Source organism: Bidens hawaiensis, unplaced genomic scaffold, assembly GCF_021521415.1.
Source record: "Bidens hawaiensis isolate Kalapana, Puna unplaced genomic scaffold, B.hawaiensis_p1.1 tig00009238_1, whole genome shotgun sequence".
Taxonomy (NCBI): Eukaryota; Viridiplantae; Streptophyta; class Magnoliopsida; order Asterales; family Asteraceae; genus Bidens; species Bidens hawaiensis.
In genome coordinates this window covers 622,898-644,375 of record NW_027491682.1, presented here as the reverse complement: position 1 = coordinate 644,375, position 21,478 = coordinate 622,898, and positions in this window count along the sequence as shown.

The window sequence follows — 21,478 nt, the reverse complement described above, 5'->3', positions numbered from 1 at the left end:
TTTACATCATTTTACATTGTTCCGAGTTTAGTTCCCGTCTAGGCGATAGCACATAAGTTTTACCAATATTACATTATCATATTTAATACAAAATGATCACTAAACTTCCACAATAGCACGCATCATCAAGCATGTAGCACTTATTCCAGTTTGGGAGTACCTAGAAAGCATGTAAAGAAAACGGGTCAACTACGAATAGTTGGTGAGTTTCACTAATTTAAATAAACATTGACAATCATTGTGGTAAATCATATATTAGCGATGTAATTATGCTGAGCCCACAAGCGAAACCTCTGTCTGGGGACACTGTTAACCCAGTACAGTACCCATTCCGAGGGCAATGTTAACCCAGAAACACGTCTAGGGACATTTGGGGACACTGTTAACCCAGTATAATACTCTTTCCGGGGGCAATGTTAACCCAGAAACACTTCTAGGGACACCTGGGGACACTGTTAACCCAGTACTGTACTCATTCCGTACGATTCCCATACAATCAGTTATTTATAAATACACGCAAATCCATGTATTCATTATGTATTTAAACATTTCAATAATAACATGCTTTCCGCCCCGGGAAAATATTTAAAAAAAATTCAGAAAAAGGGGCTCGTGAAACTCTCCTTATCGTAGGCAATTAGGTATCACAGTACACCAGCTAGTAGTCCGGATCTGTAATACGATCCCTAAGTTCGTTACTATACAATCACTATTAACATAACTTTAACCGTGTTAACCGGTACATCTGGGAACACCGTTAACCCAGTACTATAACCGTTCCGGGGGCAATGTTAACCCAGAAACACTTCTCAGGACTCAGATTGTGATATCGTTTAGAGCTCATTGGTCAAAATTACTATTAGTTGTTTTTCCCGTTTTGCGTGCCTAGCACGGTTATCCGTTTTTACGTTTCAAAAATGAGTTTGATCACACACGACCAGAAAATAGTTGTTGATTGATAATTTAGTTAAAATTGTGAAATTAGAGCTCGGTTTAGACGCCCCGATTGGCCGCGGGACCCGTTTCCGTCTTTAATGCACCGGAAACTGTTAAATCGGGTAAAAATTACTCAAATCATCCGAATTATTTTCGGATGATTCATTTTTACTTACTTAGCTCAATTATATGAAAATAGTTCATTTTTAGAGTTTTTATACACCAGTCAGCTTGCTTAGGCGAACTTTACCGGTTTACGCGTTTTAAGCCTTGAAAGTTTGTTTTTATCTTCTTTTTGCACAAATAATTATCCGTTTAGTCTCGGATCTTGAAATTTTGCACAAACCACTTTTTGACAGTGGGGAATTTAATAAAAATATTTCCAGAATTAATTTTCATATTTAAAATTTATTTATCTATTTTTAGACACCATTTAAACACTAAATATGTCGTAAATACCAAACGATCATAGAAAAATCCCAAATTTTTCCTGGATGACCCCTGCTATCCACATAGTCCCCTGTAATATTTCCAGAACCAAAATCTCATTTTACATGCCATTTTCACTAAAACCGAGCTAGAAAACCCTAGAACTCGTTTGACCGAAAAGCCTACTTATACTTCTCCAACTGACCTCAAATTTTGTGTGTGACTTATATATGTTATAAAAAGCTTATCTGGAATTTTCTAGAATTTTTCATGATATTTAACTATTTTTCACCATTTTTGGCCAAAACCGAGCATTAATTCACCAAATATTCATCCTTTGTCCAAAAATTACCAAAAATTCACAGAACACATATTTTCATATATCTAACACCTCTGTGAAATTTTATGACCTAACTCTAAACGTTTCACAATCTGTCCAAAATACATAAATCATACAAAAACCGAACTACCTTGTGTTTCTAGCTTCAAATCGCAAGAATCTCGCTTTCTAGCCTTTGCTAACAACTAGATACAACACCTACAAGCACAATAACACCACACCAAGCAAGTTACACCCACAATCAAGCCATTTCTTTCATGGTTTCAGTTATGGTTTAAAAACAAAGATTTAACCGTAAAAATTCGTTTTTTTGTTCGTTTAACTCCTTTCTTAGACCAAGATCCCTTGTATAACCCGTATACATCACTTGATCATGCAAGAATCGGTTTTCATCTTTGAAACCTCATTTTCTTGCAAACAAACTCAAGAAATGAAGATGAACACGTATATAACACGATTTTTACCTCGGTTTTCTTGCTCAATTTCCGGATTTTTGGATGTTAAAGTGGGAAGAATTGAAGGATGTTGAGGGACTTGATGAGAAAAAAGAAAATAAGGATGGAAATGGGACATTAAGTCCGATCGGCAATTGAGGGAGGGGTGGGATGGGACCCACCTCTCCATTTTTAACCACATATTCAGATTTCTGTAATCTGGATAATGTTTTGGATAATCTGGTTCAGTTCGTTTTTGGTTAAACGTTTAATTCGGCTTAAAACGAGGCTAAAACGGTCGTTTTTCGGCTTAAAAATGAAGTTTATATAAAACCGATTTAAAAACTTTAAAAACTTAAACCATGACTTTCGTGGACTTAAAACATCATATTATTAATAATTGCGCATCTTTTTCGGCTTGATCGATCGTCTCTTGCTCGGTTTGGTATTAAAGTTTTCGTTTAACGTACCGACGTACCATTAAATCGAAATTCTTTTCCTGTGCTTTAATTCACTTATCCCGAAGCTTTAATACTTCGTAAACATCACTAAATATCATATATCCCGTCTATAACGTAATCCTCGATTCGTTCGGGCTTCAATAACCGTTAATCGGTTAATCGTATTTCCAATGCGATTAACTGTATAATCGAGTATAATTCGTACTATGAATCATACATACTCGTATAAACGCATTATAATTCACATATTCATTATTAAATAGCACATAAATAGTATATACCGGTTAGGGTATACCTGATTTCGCCGGAATTGTTACAACAAACTCAAGATGACACTTAATACAAGAGTTAACAAAATGAAAACAAACTGGACAGACACTTAGAAACCCCGGGTTGCCTCCCGTAAGCGCTGAATTTCATGTCTACAGCTCGACAGTGCCTCGAACTCAATTGTCTTCATAAACCGGTGAATATCCTTCATTTCCAAATATGGCTTCAACCTATAGTCATTCACCACTTGCCTCACATGGTCATCAAAATCTTCAATCTCATATTGACCGTGGTTTCCAACTCTCACAACCGAATACGGGCCTGTCCACTTACTTTTCAACTTACCCGGGAAGAGCTTCATCCTCGTGTTGTATAACCAAACATTTTGGCCAACTTCAAAATTCTTCAACTGGATATTAGCATCATGAACTTTCTTCATCTTTTCCTTGTAAGCAGATGCACAATCATATGCCTCGTCTCTCAACTCTTCAATCTCAAACAAAGCTAACTTCATTGCCTTAATCATCATGATCCATATTAACCTGTTTAGTAGCCCAATATGATCTTTGTGAAATTTCTACCGGTAAATGGCAATCCTTTGCATACACAAGTTTATAAGGAGTGGTTTCATTTGGCGATTTATATGCGGTTCGGTAGGCCCATAGAGCATTGGTCAAATTCGTTGACCAATCCTTACGGTCCATCCGAACAGTTTTCTGTAAAATCTGTTTGATTTGCATATTGGAAACCTCAACTTGTCCACTCATTTGTGGATGGTAAGGAGTTGCAATCCAATTATCAACACCATATCGTTTAAGCAATTTTCTAAATTTTAAGTTTTTGAAATGAGATCCACCATTACTTATGATGGTTCGGGGAACTCCAAATCTAGAAAATATGTTACTTTGCACAAAATTGCAAACGACTATGTGATCATTCATCCTAGTGGCTATCGCCTCAACCCATTTAAAAACATAGTCGACGGCCACTAGGATTTATAAATTACCATTTGAATTCGGGAATGGTCCCATGAAATCGATCCCCCAAACATAAAAAATATCAACTACTAGGATCGGGTACAAGGGCATATCATCCCTCTTAAAATGCTCCCGAGTTGTTGACACTTTAAACAGTGTGTCACGAACGTGTGAGCATCCTTAAATAATGATGGCCAAAAGAAGCCACTCACTTTTCTAGCAGTTTTCTGGCCACTAAATAGACCCCCAAGCGCAGACGAATGCGCGTGTTCCAATACCGATCTGACATCCTCTTCGGCTGATCATCTGATCTGCACCAATTTTGAACAGGTTCGGGTCATCCCAAATGTACTGTTTGGCTTGTGACATCAAATGTTTCTTCTTCCTCCTTGGCCAATACTCTTGTATATCACCTAAAACTTTATAATTAACAATATGAGCAAACCAGGGATTTTGTGAGACTGCCAAAATGTGTTCATCCGGGAAAGACTCGTTAATGGGCCCATCCTTGTCTCCATCTTCCACCATAATTCGGGACAAGTGATCTGCAACAACATTTTTACTTCCTTTCTTGTCCCGAATCTCTAGATCAAATTCCTGTAGTAGCAAAACCCATCTTATGAGACTCGGTTTTGCATCCTTTTTGTCCATAAGGTACCTAACTGCAGAGTGGTCAGAATAAATGATTACTTTACTTCCCCAAATATAATACCTAATTTATCTAGAGCATATACTTCTGCTAGTAACTCTTTCTCGGTTGTTGTGTAATTCAATTGAGCATCCGAGAGAGTTTTACTCGCATAGTATATGGCAACGGGTCTCTTGTCAACCTATTGACCCGAAACAGCCTCGACCGCATAATCACTTGCATCACACATTATTTCAAAGGTAAATTCCAATCGGGTGATTGCAAGATCGGGGCTTCAACTAATTTCAACTTTAAAATGTCAAATAGGACATTCATCATTAAAGTCAAACGGGTCATCCTTAAGAAATAAATTACATAAGGGTTTGGTAATGTCACTAAAACCCTTAATGAACCGTCTATAAAACACGGTATGCCCCAAAAATGATCTAATGCCTTTAACATTCATGGGATGAGGTAAGGTTGAAATAACTTGAACCTTAGCTCGGTCCACCTCTATCCCATGACCCGACACAACATGGCCCAAAACAATCCCCTTTTGGACAATAAAATGTCTCTTCTCCCAACTAAGAACCAAGTTCGTTTCAACACATATTTTCAAAACTCTTTCGAGTGGATTTAAACATGACTCAAAAGATGTGCCGAAAATCGAAAAGTCATCCATAAAACTTTCTAAAGACTCCCCCACCATATCATAAAAAATACTCATCATGCACCTTTGAAAGGTGGCGGGGGCGTTACATAGCCCGAATGGCATTCGCCTAAATGCGAATGTGCCATACGGGCACGTAAACATAGTCTTCTCCTGATCCTCAGAATGAATAGTTATCTGGTTATACTCGGAATACCCGTCTAAAAAGCAGTAAATTTTTTTACCAGATAGCTTTTCGACAATTTAATCGATAAACGGGAACGGAAAGTGATCTTTTGATGTTGCCGCGTTCAGTTTTCAATAATCAATACAAATGCGCCACCCGGTTACCGGTCGGGTGGCAACCTCGTTACCTGTGTCGTCCTTGACGACCTGAATGCCCGCTTTTTTTAGTGCTGTCTGTGTCGGGCTTACCCACGTGCTGTCTGAGATAGCAAAAATAATACTAGTATCCAACCATTTAAGTACTTATTTCTTCACCGCTCCGGGTTCAACATCCGCTGGGCATCATGTGCGGGTCTGACTTTCGGATCTATTAAATTCTTGTGCATCACAATTGAAGGGCTAATTCTCATCAAATCCGCTATTGTCCACCCAATTGCTTCCTTGTTTCCAACCAGCACCGCCATCAAAGCATTTTCCTATTCAACATATAAATTAGAAGCTATAATAACAGGAAAAGTTTCATTCTTACCAAGAAAAGCATATTTCAAATTCTTTGGAAGATCTTTCAGTTCCACTTTTGGTGCCTCCTACAGTGACGGTTTCAACCCGGTATCGATTTTCTAGGGAAGTGGTTCCACCTAAACTGACCATGGTGGACGGTCTCCTCGCACAGCTGCAATTTCCTGCTGTCTCTCCTCCTCTTCCAGCAACTCGTCTGTTTCCACCTGTAACCTGTTAAACAAAAAACACGTCTCCGTTTTGCCATCCATGCTGAAGACAGAGTCGTAAAGCAGGATGCATTCGTCAGTCACATCAGCCATAAAACACTCGTCATCGACCGGAGAATTATTTCCATGAGTGAAAACATTAATCCTCAACTTACTGTTACCTAATGCCTTATCAATAGTACCATTTCTACAATTAATGTTGGTATTTGCGGTGGCCAAAAATGGCCTACTGAGGATAACCGTAGGCTGTTTGGTCCATTCACCCGAAACATAATCAAGGACCAAAAAGTCAACTAGAAAGTAAAAATCTTCCACCTTGACGATAACGTCAGTCAGTATCCCCCGAGTAAGTTTCGGTGCCTAGTCATCTAAGAGAACCGTAGTAGCGGCTGCCCGAAGCGGACCGAAGTCATACTGATTGCATAGACTTCCCGGGAGAATACTGATGCTAGTTCCAAAATCTAGAAGCACCCGAGTCATTTTAAAATCACCCACTTGAATGGGTATAACTGGCGTTCCCGGATCCTGTAGCTTGGGCGGTAGAAAACCCGAAATAATTGCACTCACATTATCAGTAAAATCGATTTGTTTGGGAATCTTATAACTCCTTTTCTATGTACACAACTCTTTCAAGTACTTAGCATAGGCGGGAATTTGTTTTATGGCGTCTAAAATGGGTATATTAATTTTAACTTGTTTAAATGTTTCCCACATTTATTCTGGTTGCGGGCCCCCTTTTGATGCCATCTTCGCCTTAGCTGGTGCCAACAAAGCATCGGGATAGGGGACGGTTTTCACCTTCTCCTTGCCCTTAGGGTTGTTGGTGTCCTTTCTCGGTACCAATTTATTAATATTCGTTTCACTTTTATTAGGTTCAGTTAACTTTACCGGTTCCGGCTCGTCATCACTGACGAGAATTTCATCAATTTCTTCCACCACCCCCTCAACCAGTGGTGGTGGAACCCAAACTTTATTATCATATTTTTTTCCACTTCTTAAAATACTTATAAGGTTAACGTGCTTTTTCAAATTCGAACTATAATGGTTCGGGTTGACTGTGGTGTCGCTCGGGAGTTGACCTGCATTCTTCTGCAATTTTGCCATGTCTGCGGCGAGCTGACCAATCTGCTTTAACATTGCCTCTGACAATTTATCCCATAACTCGAACTGCTGCTTCGTTTCAGCCTTATGATCTGTCATTACCTTCATCAATGCATCAAACTTTGCGTGCATTGACTCTTCCGCATTTCCCGATGACCCCCTCTGCTGGTCTTGATTATCCAATGAATTTCCACCCCGGTTACCATCTCTGTTATAACCCCAATTCTGATTATACGACCCCTGCTGACCACCTTGGAACCTTGGCGGTAATTTCCCTGCGATCTGTTCTGGCTCGATCCCTGAAAGTTCGGATTTAACTGTGTAGGCGTGTTTCCATGACGAAAGTTCGGGTGATTCCTCATGCCCGGGTGATAAGTGTTTGAATTAAACCCTTGGCCATTGGAATCCCCGTAGGCATAGTTAACCTCCTCGGGCTCATCCTCCTCATCATCATAAAACGCGGGGCAATTTTCTGACTTGTGCCCGAGTTCACCACATTCCTCATACACCTGAAATTTCACTCCTACTTTACCAACCTCTTTCTTTTTACCCTTTTGGTACCCGGCCAGTTCAGGTTCTAACTCAGCAATTGTTTCAGATTCAATCGTGACTGACTTAACTGATCTGGAAGAAGTATTCTGTCTTCGGCTTTCTCCTGTTGCCTCTGCTTTAGAGTCTTCACACATGATATCAAGAAAATCCCAATCATCTTCCTCTGGTTAGTTCAACAGTTGACCATTACACGAGGCCTTTAAATGATTTCTGCCCTCGTATGTCAACCCATCCACAAAACACTTCACCAATTCCCACAATTCAATCTGGTGATGTGGGCATTTTCTGATCATTTCTTTGAATCTCGTGAATGCCTCGTGAAATAATTTGCCCGATAACGGTGAGAAGTGGCGAACTTCCATTCGGAGCTCGCTTGTCTTCGACTACGAATAATACTCGTTTAAGAATAACCGTTGCATCTCGGCCCAATTCCCAATACTATGCATCGGTAGCGAGTTAAACCAGTGTTTTACTTTATCTTTTAGGGAAAACTGGAATAATCGCAACCGAACCTCCTCCTTGTCAAATGTACCATCACCAATCGACCCGAAAATAGCCGAAAAATCAGATAAATGAGAATACATATCTTCAGAAATCATCCCGTGAAAGTGTGGAACGATGTTAATATAAGATGGCCGGGACTTAAAAGTCGGTTGTCCCGGCACTCGCTCCTGTAGAACAATTGGGGATGCTCCGTCTGAAATAGCCGATCTAAACCAACTGTTAACACCCTGAACCGGGGCTACAAAATTCCTCCTTCGCCCCCCCGGGGTTCACCAGACCTCCTATGTTCACCTGAATACCCCAACCTCTTTCAATCTGTTCTGCCCGATTAACTCGGTTTCGACCCATACCATTCATTCCCCTGTTTATGTTAACCACATCAGCCCGTCTCTGCTTTACTGGCTCTTCTACTACTTCATCCCAGTTTTCATTACCCTTATTTTCCATCTCAAAACCCTCACTCTGTCTTTTCCAGTTTACCTCTTCGTTACCTTGAAAACCTTGACCCACATCATGTTCTTCCCCCTCTTCTTCATATTCTGAATTCACATTGGGGCGATCATCATCAAGGTTAATCCTTACTCTGCGTTTCGGAGTGTTATATGGAACTGATGGTTCGGCTCGATCGGCGTCCTGGTTTCGGTTTTGGTTTCGGGTTATAGAAAAACAAGATGAATTGTTCGGGTTGTTTTGCTAGTTGATATTTAGTGGTGGAAGTGGGATATTGTCGGGTGGTTCATTGTTATCTGGGTGAAAGGCATTTTTTTCTGGGAGTTGGTTCGGGTCTTTGTCCAGATTTTCATTCTGGTTCTGGATTTGGTTTTGGTTCTGGTTTCGGTTTTGACCCTCCATTTCTGAAATTCTGTTCTGAACTCGGTTCTGCGGAGCTAATCTCTAAATTTCGGGCTCGAAAAAAAGCGATGACTGTCTGCCCGAGTGTCGGGTGTGTATAAACCTGTTACCTACACAAACAACACACCTCGCGTAAAATGGAAAAATAAAATTTAAACTAAAAACCTAAAAATTAAAAACTAAACTTAAAATTAAAATAAACACAAAAATCAAATAACAAGAAAAACACTAAGTGCACTAACTCCCCGGCAACGACGCCATTTTGATGCTAGACTGTCACTATCTAGTCAAAAACACTTATAATCAATTCCTAATCATCTAAGCAAGCTAGGGTAACTAGGGTTTCGAACACAAGGAGTATGTGGTCAATGAAAATCGTGTAACAAATTCATTATTATGAAGTGGTAAATTGTAGTGCTAATCACACAAGCAAATAAGTTGGTTTTAATAAAGATTAAGCAAATTAACGAATTTAAGCAATTAACAAAGAAGACTCATCCCCAGGGTTCAAGAATGCAATTAAACAGTTTCTTATGCAACCTAACAAATTAATTATCACATATTGACTAAAGAATGATTAACGAGTTAAACCTTACGCACCAACAATTGCTAACACACGACACTGGTTATCAAACGGTCCCTGCCAGTGTGACTCAACTAAGGGCAATTGTGTTGTTCATTGTATTCAACCTTGTTAAACAACCCTATGAGAAATTACTATAGCAACCGACAAACTAATCGTTCTGATCAACGTAAACCTAAACCAATTGAATGCACAACAATATTAAACATCAATACTCATAGATCAATCAAAGACAATTACAAATAGTATGTTCTTGGTTACAATCAAAACTGAAATAAATACAAACTTTACATCCCGGGAACGAATCGGAGAGATTAGTCGAGCCTCGACATCATGGAATCGTCAATAATGATGAAATAGAGCATGCATGTGGTCTCGGTATGATCCGGTATGGTGGAATCGGGCTTCTAGAGCTATGGAAATCGCCTGGTTCAAAGTATGGGAGAATAGGGTCGTCAATGATGAAATTAACATAAAACCCTAGCTGCCCAGTCTGAGCCATCGCGATGGGTTCTTCACTGGTCCATCGCGTATCACGATGGACTAAAAAGTCAACTTCATTTAAGCACCCATCGAGATACGCGATGGGGCTTCAGGCCTGCCCATCGCGTATCGCGATGGGCCATGTCATCAGCAGAATTAATTTTCCTTTTTTTTTGCGTGCTCTCCGTCCCGTGTCTTCATCACGTGCATCGGCAGGTCCAAATTAAGTACTTTAACGTCTATGACCTGAAATATAATTCACACGTGTGAAGTATCGAATTTCCCACAAATAACTATTTAAACCAATAAATAAACGAACTTTAAAATATACAAATTAACCAACCATCAATCTGGCATCGTGCTTACCGACAACTTATTTAGCCATCGTCCAGTTCATCTGGAATTGTGCTTACCGACAACTTATATACTTGATCATTTGGTTGAATTGCTTATCTCACTTGATACAGTTTGCACTTTTCTATACTTATTATATATTCACTTATCTGGTGTTTTACTCACTCAACCTAGTGTTGACAAAATTATTGTATTTTTAAAGTATATGCAGGTCACCGTATGATATGATTATAAAGATTTGTTTGAAGAAACTTAGGGTTGCATGCTAGAGAAGAAGATACAATAATTAAATTTTGGATTTTGTTTTACTTGTTTAATGATGGAATTATGTACTTTGTTTATTTTAACTTTGTTGAATTATTTGAAATCGATTGATAGATATTATCATTATAAATATTGCATGATAGTACCTTGAGAGCTGTGAGAAATCAGCTCACGCCCTGGCATTTCCGCCGTAGGTTGGGGTGAGACACTACCCAACAATATTCACTTGTGCTAACTTCTTTCATATAGCCTGCCAATTTCACTTGTTGGATTTTATCAAACTACACATCCATGCTAACCACAATCCATTTCTTACCCACATCAAACATTGTATTAGCCTTTGTACAAGCCTCAACACCAAGGTATACCATATGATTACTTATATCATCTAGATTCCTTAATCCTAGTTGGTTTACTTTTACATAATCAACACAACCAAGTATTCTTAGATGTTGCAAGCTAGGATTCTTACCCTTCATTTCTTCATAAGGTGTACTATTATCTAATGCTTAAGCCAAAAATTCTTGTGGCATACACATTGCCTTCAACATGCTCATTGTCAGGTTTTGAATTCTTTTGTTTCTCCTTTCTACTACACCGCTATGTTGAGGGGAAAAAGGTGCAATCAACAACCTAACAATTCCTTCCTTTTCACAAAACTAGCTAAATTCCTTTTCACAAAACTAGCTAAACTCATGAGAGGTAAATCCCCCCCCCCCCCCCCCCATGGTGAAATCTCAATTGTTGACCTTTATACCAAACTCATTCTCAAAAATATCCTTAACATTCCTAAAGATCACATAGGCTTGATCCTTTCTTTTAAGCATATAAGCCCACATAAAATTTTCACAATCATCAAGTAGTAACATAATATACTTTGTACATGCTTATGTTGTAGGCATTATTGGACCACATGTATCAACAAACACCATCTTCAAAGGGATATTTTACCTATAGTAAGATTGAGTTGGGAATGCCTTCCTCGAATGCTTCCCACCTTAACATGCTACACATACTTGGCAGAATGCTTGATTAGAGGCACCCCTTTCAACGTTTGCTTACTTGTCAGATCTCTTAATTAACCAAAGTTGACATGACCCGGCCTCCCATGCCACAACCATGGTGAACTATCCAGTCTAGCATATAAACAACTTGGTGAACCAATCTTCAAACTGATCTTGTATAATATATTTGTAGATCATGGCACTTTCATAGCAGTCTACCACTACATTCAAACACTCATTGAAACTCATCTGTCATCCTGATTTCACTACCCCCCTCAGTTGATTGCCCAAGACTCAATATATTAATTTTAAATGTGGCATGTAGAACACATTTGTAAGCAATCTTTGTTCATCAATATTACCATATACTACTATAGTTCCTTTCCCTTCTATAGCTAAATCAGATCCATTACCAAACTTCACATTTCCACCAACATTCTTATCTAGTTGTGAAAACATAGAAAGATTGCCAGTTATATGATTTGAAGCCCCATTATCAAGATACCATACAGAATCCCCTACACCACTTGACTCAAGCTTTGAAGGTACCACATGTTGCTCTATCAATAAGACCATTTACTTCTTATCTTCTGTCAAACTCAACTCTGCCTTTAACAAGGCTGGCCCATCTCCATTCTGACTTTGAGTCTCTTGTGATTTGGACAGATTTGATTCTTGATATTTTGGCTTCACACCAAGGCATTAACTTGCATAGTGTCCAATATTTTCACACTTGAAACACTTAATTTTTTTACTTATCTTTCTTTGGACTTTGATGTTTTGAGTGATGTTGACGATCCACCTGTTTTCTTTTCATATTAGACCTTGAATCTTTTCCCCATTTTTTGTTTCTTGACTCAGATTCCCTCTTTTTTTATTCCCATTCAGAATAGGTAAGCAATGACATGAGGTCGAAGACTCACTCAAAAATAAACCAAATACAACTAAATAGATAGCAGTAAGTGGGTATCGAACACAGGGAGTTTGTGAAAAATGCGTTACTGAGTAGCTATAAAATTAATCTAAATTAATCTAAGTGCAAAATGTAAATTCAATGATTTGGTTGTTTTGATTTTGATTAACAAAATTAACTAAAACAATAAACGAGTTTTAAACAATATAAGAAAGAATGCTCTCTCCCGATTTCAGGTTTCCAATGTTGAAAAAGTTAATGTTTACTTGTGAGGCGAACTACACAATAATAATTCATGAAAATCAGTTTAGTAATGCTAACCCTAATTCTCTTCTACTAAATCTCGATTGCCTATGGCACCAAGAACGGATAGTCAAGAACACGAATTATAACATACTAACATTGACAAACAAACATACAATCACCATAGCACAATAATCATATGATCACAATACTATCTTACCAATAACATAAACAATTAACAAATATCCAATTAGAAAACCTTACAATTCGGGTGAGAACAATAAAGAGTACTAGCCACACATAGTTTGATTTATCATCACTTCAATTAGGTTAATCATGCAAATCACAAACCCAAACGAATGATTACAATCACCAAAATCTTGTTCTTGCTCTCAAAAATTCGCCCCTAGGGTGTTTTTGGATTAAAGATATTGAAATGACAGCCCAAAAACAAGTAATAACTAAAAACAATTTGGCAGTTACGATCTGGACCGTGGCCCACGGTGGGACCGTGGGTCACGGTGAGCTCCATGGCCACCGTACCAGCCACGGTACGGTGGCTTCTGTTTGAATCATCATTTTGGACCGTGGCTCACGGTTTTGACCGAGGGCCACGGTGGACTTCAGCCCCATTTTCTTGTTTTCTGTAGGTTCCCAGCCGGATCTACATGAGATATCTAGTTCTACGTAGGTGCGGAATCCCTACGTAAGACGTTACGAGCGTAGAAGACGATACGATTAAACACACGTTACAATAAACACAAACACGTTATATTGCAACCGGAAAACACGTGATATCTATCACTAATACTGGACTCGTTACACGTAAACTGAATACTCTAATTGAATCCTTTTTTTCTCTAAGCCGTAACCTAGGACATATATATCACGACAACTTCGCCTGGCATGTTCAGGCGAAGTTGTCACTAACTTCGCTTAGATCACAAGTTCGCCTGTATCAGCGAACTTGTTAGAAACTTCGCTTACATACAAACACAAATCCAAACAACTCGATTACAGACACTAGACACTGAACTACTGACATCATGTACCAACAGACTCCCCCTTGGCAGTAGCTTCATCTCTTTATCTTCAAACACGTGTCTTGTAATATTCAACAATCTTGAATCTTCATCTTTAAGCATTCACTCCTTCTCGTACACATACCGAAACAACTCTTTGATATTTCCTCGCTTCGTCTTTCCAAGCAGGAATATAAAAGATTTTCTTCTCATTCAGCACCTGCAGATCAGCTCGAGACAGGTTCACTAGATGCATCGGATCATAGACTCTCAGCAGCTCTTGTTCATCTTCGTCTTCTATCACTGCTTCAGCTGTCTCACAATCTACATACCACCACTTCAACTCTTTGAGCACATCCTTGGGCATTTGTTTCATCGGCACTTCTTTCAAACACCGGATCGGTTTATACTTCATAATCATCCAAGGCTTGCCATCTGCTCTCAACCCTCTATCTTTATCTTTGATAAGTTTACCCTTCTGTGGTTTCAGCAGCTCGAACTTCTTTTCCTTTATACTCTCCTTCCATACTATCTTCCCGATGACTCTAGCCATATTATCATCACTTCGATTTATCAATCCCAATCTGGCTAAGTCTTTCACTTCACATTCTGGCAGTGTGTTCAACGATCTCAACATTCTTTTGAAGTACTGAATACCATCATATCTCTTAATCACGAAGAGCCTCAACTGCTCATCGTATATCCAGCAAATAATCCCTTTTCTCGCTTCAGCATAGCCTCTAATGTTGTAAGTCTTCTTAAACATAGTAGGGACCGCTGGTTTCTTCGTTTTGACGAACCACTGAGCATAGCCTTTTTTCCATCTAGGCTGCTCTTCCCATTCAGTCTCATCATTCGCAATCTCTTTACTCATATCTGCGTTATCGACTTCCGGTATCTCATGCTCTACATTTTCTTCTACTATCTCTCCCTCTTCTATATCATCATCAATCACAATCTCTTCACCAATCTTCTCAATCTCATCACTCGGTAATACATCATCATCACACAAAAAGTCATCATCCATCTCCTCAACCTCCACTACCACCACATCATCACCACCAGCTGCAGTTGTCGACTCCCCCTGAGTTGTGGAAGTCCCAAGAGCTTGTACAGTTCTTGGCAACTCACCACCTGCACCTTTCGATGCATTGGGATCATCGTCTCGATCATTTCTCCTCTTGGTCCTCAACTCATTGCCTTTACAGCTCGTCTCCCCCTGAGATGCCAAGAACTCCTTCAGAGCATCTATGATTTTTCCATGTTCTACCAGCAGGGACGACTGCATCTGATTCTCTGCAACTAGGCGTTGAATAGCCTGGGTCTGGATAAGATTAATCCTTGACTGCTCTGCCACGACCCGTTCAAGTGCTGCTATTCGTTCAGAGTCTGATAGGGTTGCATCAAAATCAAACCTCATATGAGATATATCGTGAGTGTACTGAGGAGGGATTGCCGATGTAACCGGGACCTCAGAAGTAGACGTAACCGCAGGTGGTATCGTCACCGATAACCCTGCAGTGGCCACAACCGTCGACTCAATAAAATGTGCCACGACCTCCGTTGGAGTAAGAGTTGGTGGTGGCAACGAGACAATCTCCGGAGCCGATAGTTGAAATGAAGTGAGTGGGAGGCCAAATGAGGATGAGGTAGCCACCACGGGAATGTCCGTGGCGCTTGGCCTTGTAACCTGTAATGATGAGGGAACCATTGTCATACCGGACAGTGCGGGTGGGTGAAACGTACCACCCTCGAGCTCTCACCGGCTCCCGGTCCTGCACCTATCCGTTCCCTTCTTGATCTGCGAAGCAACTGTTGAACTTCTTCTTCATAGTCTGACTCGCTATCATCATCAGTTCTCTTCCTTTTCCCATGAGTCCGTTCATGTGTTACCAAAATCCGTCTTGCTTCGGCAAATTCATCATCAGAATCTGAGTCAGCCACCGTTGTAGCTGCCCTAGTAACATTCACACCCGAAGCTCGTTCAACCGTGACCTGTACATTCTCCTCTGGATCAACCATCTCCACGTCAAAAAATCCCTGACCGCCAAACTCTGCGTCAAGATCTATGTTCTCCTCCGGTGACACAACAGGAGCAGCAGGTATAGCTTGAGGTGCTCCTGCCTGTTGTGGTGCCGGGTCCCGAAACTCGTCCCCACGAGCAGGCACATACCCCGGGTTGATTAAGTACACGAATAGTGGAGTATGTCGAGGACGGAGATCAGGTTTGCTCCTCGCACTGGAGGATCTGCATTGGGCAAAGATCCTTTTGCTCACACTTTCTACGTATCGGATTGGGCGGCGCTGAGGTAGCGTTGGAGCAACATGATCCAAGATCATTTGGAGAAATCTTGGATACATGATAAATCTCTCACGCGCCACCGCTCTTCGTTGTTGATCGATCTCGTAGAAGACCATCTGACTAAAGCTGTAACGCTTGTTATAAGTCAGAGCAGTCATAGCCGACTGCATGGTCGCACCCATGCCATCAGTGCCCGCCTTTCTCCCTGACATGCATACAATCATGACATGCATGAGAAAGCGCCACTGGTCAAGCAAAAATCCCTTCCTTCTCTGTGTATCTCCCAAGGGACCTGAGTATCCCATCCTCAAAAACGCTCCATCACGGAAAGGAGCTACAAAATCTGTCTGGTCATCTCTTGTCTCATCTCCAAAAGGTAAAGCCGCTCGGATTTGTTCAGATGAGAACTGAACAATGTGATTGTTGAATGTTGCTCGCATCACCGGGGGCTCGACCCTACAATCATATTCCACGGTCTGCCAAAAATCCTCAATGTTTGGCAAGGATATTGGCAGTGTTGTCGTAATCGCGTGGAATATACGCGAGCGTAGTAGGAATGTGATGATTTCGCGGAAATCATCAACTCCGCTCGCCTCCGGGTCTAATGTTATATACATGTTGTGACCCGGGAAGAACTGTCTTTGGTTATCACCACCGTCATCACCGCCTGCACCACCTATAGCAGCCATATCTGCACCAAACAGACTAAGTTAGATAAGCGACAAAGCAAATCACAAGTGCGCCTGTTACCATGAGCGAAGTTGTGATCTTTTCTGTATAGGCGAAGTTAAAGGTGGGGCGAAGTTGGGAAACAACTTCGCTTCAACTTTAACTTCGTCTGTTAACTGTTAAGTAAAAAGGTCCAGGCGAAGTTAATGGTAACTTCGCCTAACCACAACATCGCCTCATAAACTGTTTCAAAAAAAATTATCAGGCGAAGTTAAACCTCAGGCGAAGTTACGGACAACTTCGGCTAAACTGTAACTTCGCCTAAAGTCAAATTCGCTGATACAAGCGAAGTTACGGACAACTTCGCCTAAACTGTAACTTCGCCGAATATGAAACGGCATCAGTTAGGTTTATCGAACGACTTGATTTGGTCAATTTTGAGCTTGCGGATCTCGTAAAACTTGATTTAATGACGATTTGGACGATTAGATTGATTATGAACACGTAAAGATACGTTTGAAAATCGGTTGTTAAGGGTTCGAAAAACGAGGACGTGAAACGGGTCGAATCGACCGATGATAAACGTTAATGAACATGATTAATCGATTCGATTACCCTACACACCTTTAAGCACGGATTAGAAACTGGAATAAGAACACAGATGAAGATCGATAAGTTCGCTGTGGGTTTAGAGGTTAAGTTCGCTTGATAAGTTCGCTGGGTTTTGAAAATAATGAACCAGTTTGACCTTTAATTTCCTTTATATAGGGTCAAAATTATACAGGCGAAGTTGTGGATAACTTCGCCTATTGCAGGCGAAGTTATGGACAACTTCGCCAGTATTAAAATTTTCAAAACAAACCCCTATAATTTGAACAATTTGCAATTAAGTTTTAAAAACAACCTTTAAAGTGTTAAATGATACGATCAAGACCAAGTAACCAGGTATAAAAGCATACAACTACATAAGCAGAAAAAAGTTTAAAAATAAAGTACACGGGATCAAATTTCAGTCTCTATAGGGACTACCATGTTTTAGAAAAGATCCGAACAGGAATCATACTAACTACGTGACTGTCACACAGATCCGTGTTCAGCTGTATTATGACATAAAGAAACAGGTTGTAAGCAGGTAATTAACTTAAAATGGTTTTCATCGTTTCTGTGATACGGGTTAGGTTCAATTAAGCTCAAAACTTAAGTGGGCAACAACTCAGAGATTATGATGCCTCCTATCTATTCTCAAAGCGTATTTGGCTTTTCCCAAGTCACCCCGAGTTGACCTCGACCCGTAGTGTCTGATTAAATAGTAGGAACTCTTCGATCTTTGGACTCTGCTTCCCGTTCTCTATCTTGCATCTTGATTGAGAAGTCTTATCATTATGAACTCTATAATGTCTCAATAACTCAAAATTTTTTTTTTTTTTAAGTATTTACACAGACTTCAGAGTAGTAAACTACTGCAAGTCCCGAATCTGGATCACTGCAGTATCTTGACACGCTATCTTCACGGGAATCAGAACACTCACGGGCTCGTGTATGACTGGGTAATCGCTTTTCTGCCTATCATTCGGAAAGATATATATGGAGACATACACAACTGTTAAGAAGTTTCCACGTAAAATTGAGTAGATTTAGTTAGTATCACTTCTACTTTTACGCACCATAAAAAGCTATCATGACATACAATGACTGTTCTAAAGTCTTTTAGGCCTGATAACTTCACTAGTTAAGTACACAGAATCAGTTTATCTATCACTTTCCAAGGTTGGATCAATTTTCTGTTAAACGTAGTAAAGGAACTTCTCACGAAGTAGTAGACTTGAAAAATAATTTCATCTCCCGGAAAAATTTTTAACTTCAATCGCCCCGATCAAATTGAAGTATTCAGGTAAACGGCTATCCCGAAGATCCAATAGATCAGCTGGACCGACCACATACAAGTATGTGTCCTTCTAACTAAGTATGATCGATTAATTTTCAGCGAAAGAATAAAAACACATCATAAACCGCCCCGGTCACTTTCAGTCATCTGGTTAATGGCTATCCTTATATTCAACAAGTAGAAATGAGGACCAAACATATCCGAAGATATGTCCTTCAAACTGAGGCAACCGACATAATTCTAAGCGATAGTGACGTTTTTTTTTTTTTTTTTTTTTTTAATAAAGATAAAAACACGGTTACTCGGGATTGATCATCCCATTCAGCTCAACAAGGTTTTGAAATCTAGTTTTGTCAAACGCTTTCGTAAACATGTCAGCGAAATTATCTAGCGTATTAACCTTTTCGAGCACAATCAGTTTCTTCTCAGCACAATCCCGTATAAAATGATGACGATGTCAATATGTTTAGTTTTACTGTGTTTTACGGGATTGTTAGTTACTGAGATAGCAGCAGTATTATCAATGCAAATAGGAGTATGAGTGAAATTCAGACCGTTATCGCGCAACTGTTGTTGAATCCAAAGAACCTGGGAGCAGCAGTTAGATGCTGCCATGTATTCTGCTTCACAGGTTGAAATCGCGACTGAGGTCTGCTTCTTGCATTGCCATGACACTAATCTGCACCAAGAAACTGACATCCACCTGTAGTTGACTTCCGACTCTGATTGCACCCTCCATAATCAGAATCTGTGTAGGCGACCAACTCCAAGTCTCCTCCTCTCGTGTACCACAACCCCATCTTAGGCTTGCCTTTGAGATACCGTAGAATCCTCTTCGCACCATTCAAGTGAGATTCCTTTGGGTTTGCTTGAAAGTGAGCACAAAGACAAACAGCAAATATTATATCAGGCCTAGAAGCAGTTAAGTACATTAAAGAACCTATTATTGCCCGATATTGAGTTGGGTCCACGTCTGCATCGTTGTCTGAATCAGCACTCAATTTGTGGTTGACGCAGACTGGAGTATCGTATGGAGTGTTGTCCTCCATCTTGAAGCCTTTGAGAACATCATGGACATACTTAGTCTGATGAATGAACATCCCATCTTTCTTCTGATCAACCTGCAGTCCTAAAAAGAATGTTAGTTCACCCATAGCACTCATTTCAAATCTCTTCTTCATGACGGCCTCAAACTCCTGACACATGGCGACTTTTGATGCAGCAAAGATGATGTCGTCCACGTAGACTTGCACCAGTAGAAAGTCGCTCCCTTTTCTTTTGAAGAACAAAGTGCTATCAATCTTTCCCCGTTCAAAACCATTTTCAAGCAAGTAGTCGGATAGTGTAGAATACCAGGCACGAGGGGCCTGATGTAGCCCATATAGTGCTTTACTTAGCTTGTATACGTGATCAGGAAAGTCTGGGTCAGGAAAACCCGGAGGTTGCTCAACGTACACAACCTCATCGACTTTACCGTTAAGAAAAGCACTCTTCACATCCAACTGAAAAACCTTCATCTCCTTATGTGCAGCAAATGCCAAAAACAATCGAATAGCTTCCAATCTTGCCACAGGAGCAAACACCTCATTGTAATCAATCCCCTCTTATTGATTAAAACCTTTTACAACCAGCCTCGCCTTGTTCCTGATAATAATCCCTTTTTCATCTCTCTTGCATTTGAAGACCCATTTTGTGCCAATCGCATGCACATTCTTTAGTTTTGCAACCAAGTTCCATACCTCCATCTTCTTAAACTGGGCTAATTCTTCTTGCATGGCTTTGACCCAAGAGCTGTCCTTGAGAGCCATTTGATAGTTCTTTGGTTCAATCTGGCTGATGAAGCAGGTGTACAAGCATTCGTTGATTATGCCTGAATCTTTAATGCTTGTATAAACACAGGTGTGCTCATTCAAGCTTTGTCTTGTTTGTACACCATCGGACAGATCACCTATCACATTCTCCAATGGGTGATTTTTGTGAACTCTCGTAGTCGGAACCGCACTAACTTGCAGATTGTCTTCCATATTCGAAGATAGCTCATCAATGGGTGATTGTTGTTGAGAGTGAAACGGATTGTAGAATTCCTCTTCAGTTGAGGCAGCAGGGGTATCGACAGCATTTGACGAGGAAGGCTGACATTCATCATACTTCGGTCGTTGCACATAATTGTCTTCCTCATCAAAAATCATCTTCGAAGCAACTCTTTCATCTACTTCTGCACAATCCAAGTAAGGTATGTTAAAAGATTTGAAAAGTCTATCATAGTCGAAAACCCCAGCGGGTCCCGTGCTTGGTTTTGGTGATTTGTAACTTGTGATATCAGTGTTACACATCACCTCAACCTTGCTGGTCGATGTATTAAAGACACGTCTGTTGGGAGTCCCAACAACATATCCGACTAAAATTCCTTCGTCGGCTACTTCACCAAATTTAGAATTTGTCTTTAATATCGAACACGGGGACCCGAATGGTTCAAGACCACTCAAGTTGGGCTTTCTCCCATGCATAAGTTCATAACATGTTTTATTTAATCTTTTAACGGTTAACACTCGATTAAGGATATAACAGGCTGTTGCAACAGCTTCAGCCCAGAACACCACAGGAAGTTTCGAATCAGCCAGCATGGTTCTGGCTCCTTCAATTAACGTTCTGTTCTTCCTCTCAGCCACTCCATTTTGTTGCGGAGTATACGGAGCGCTGTACTGGTGT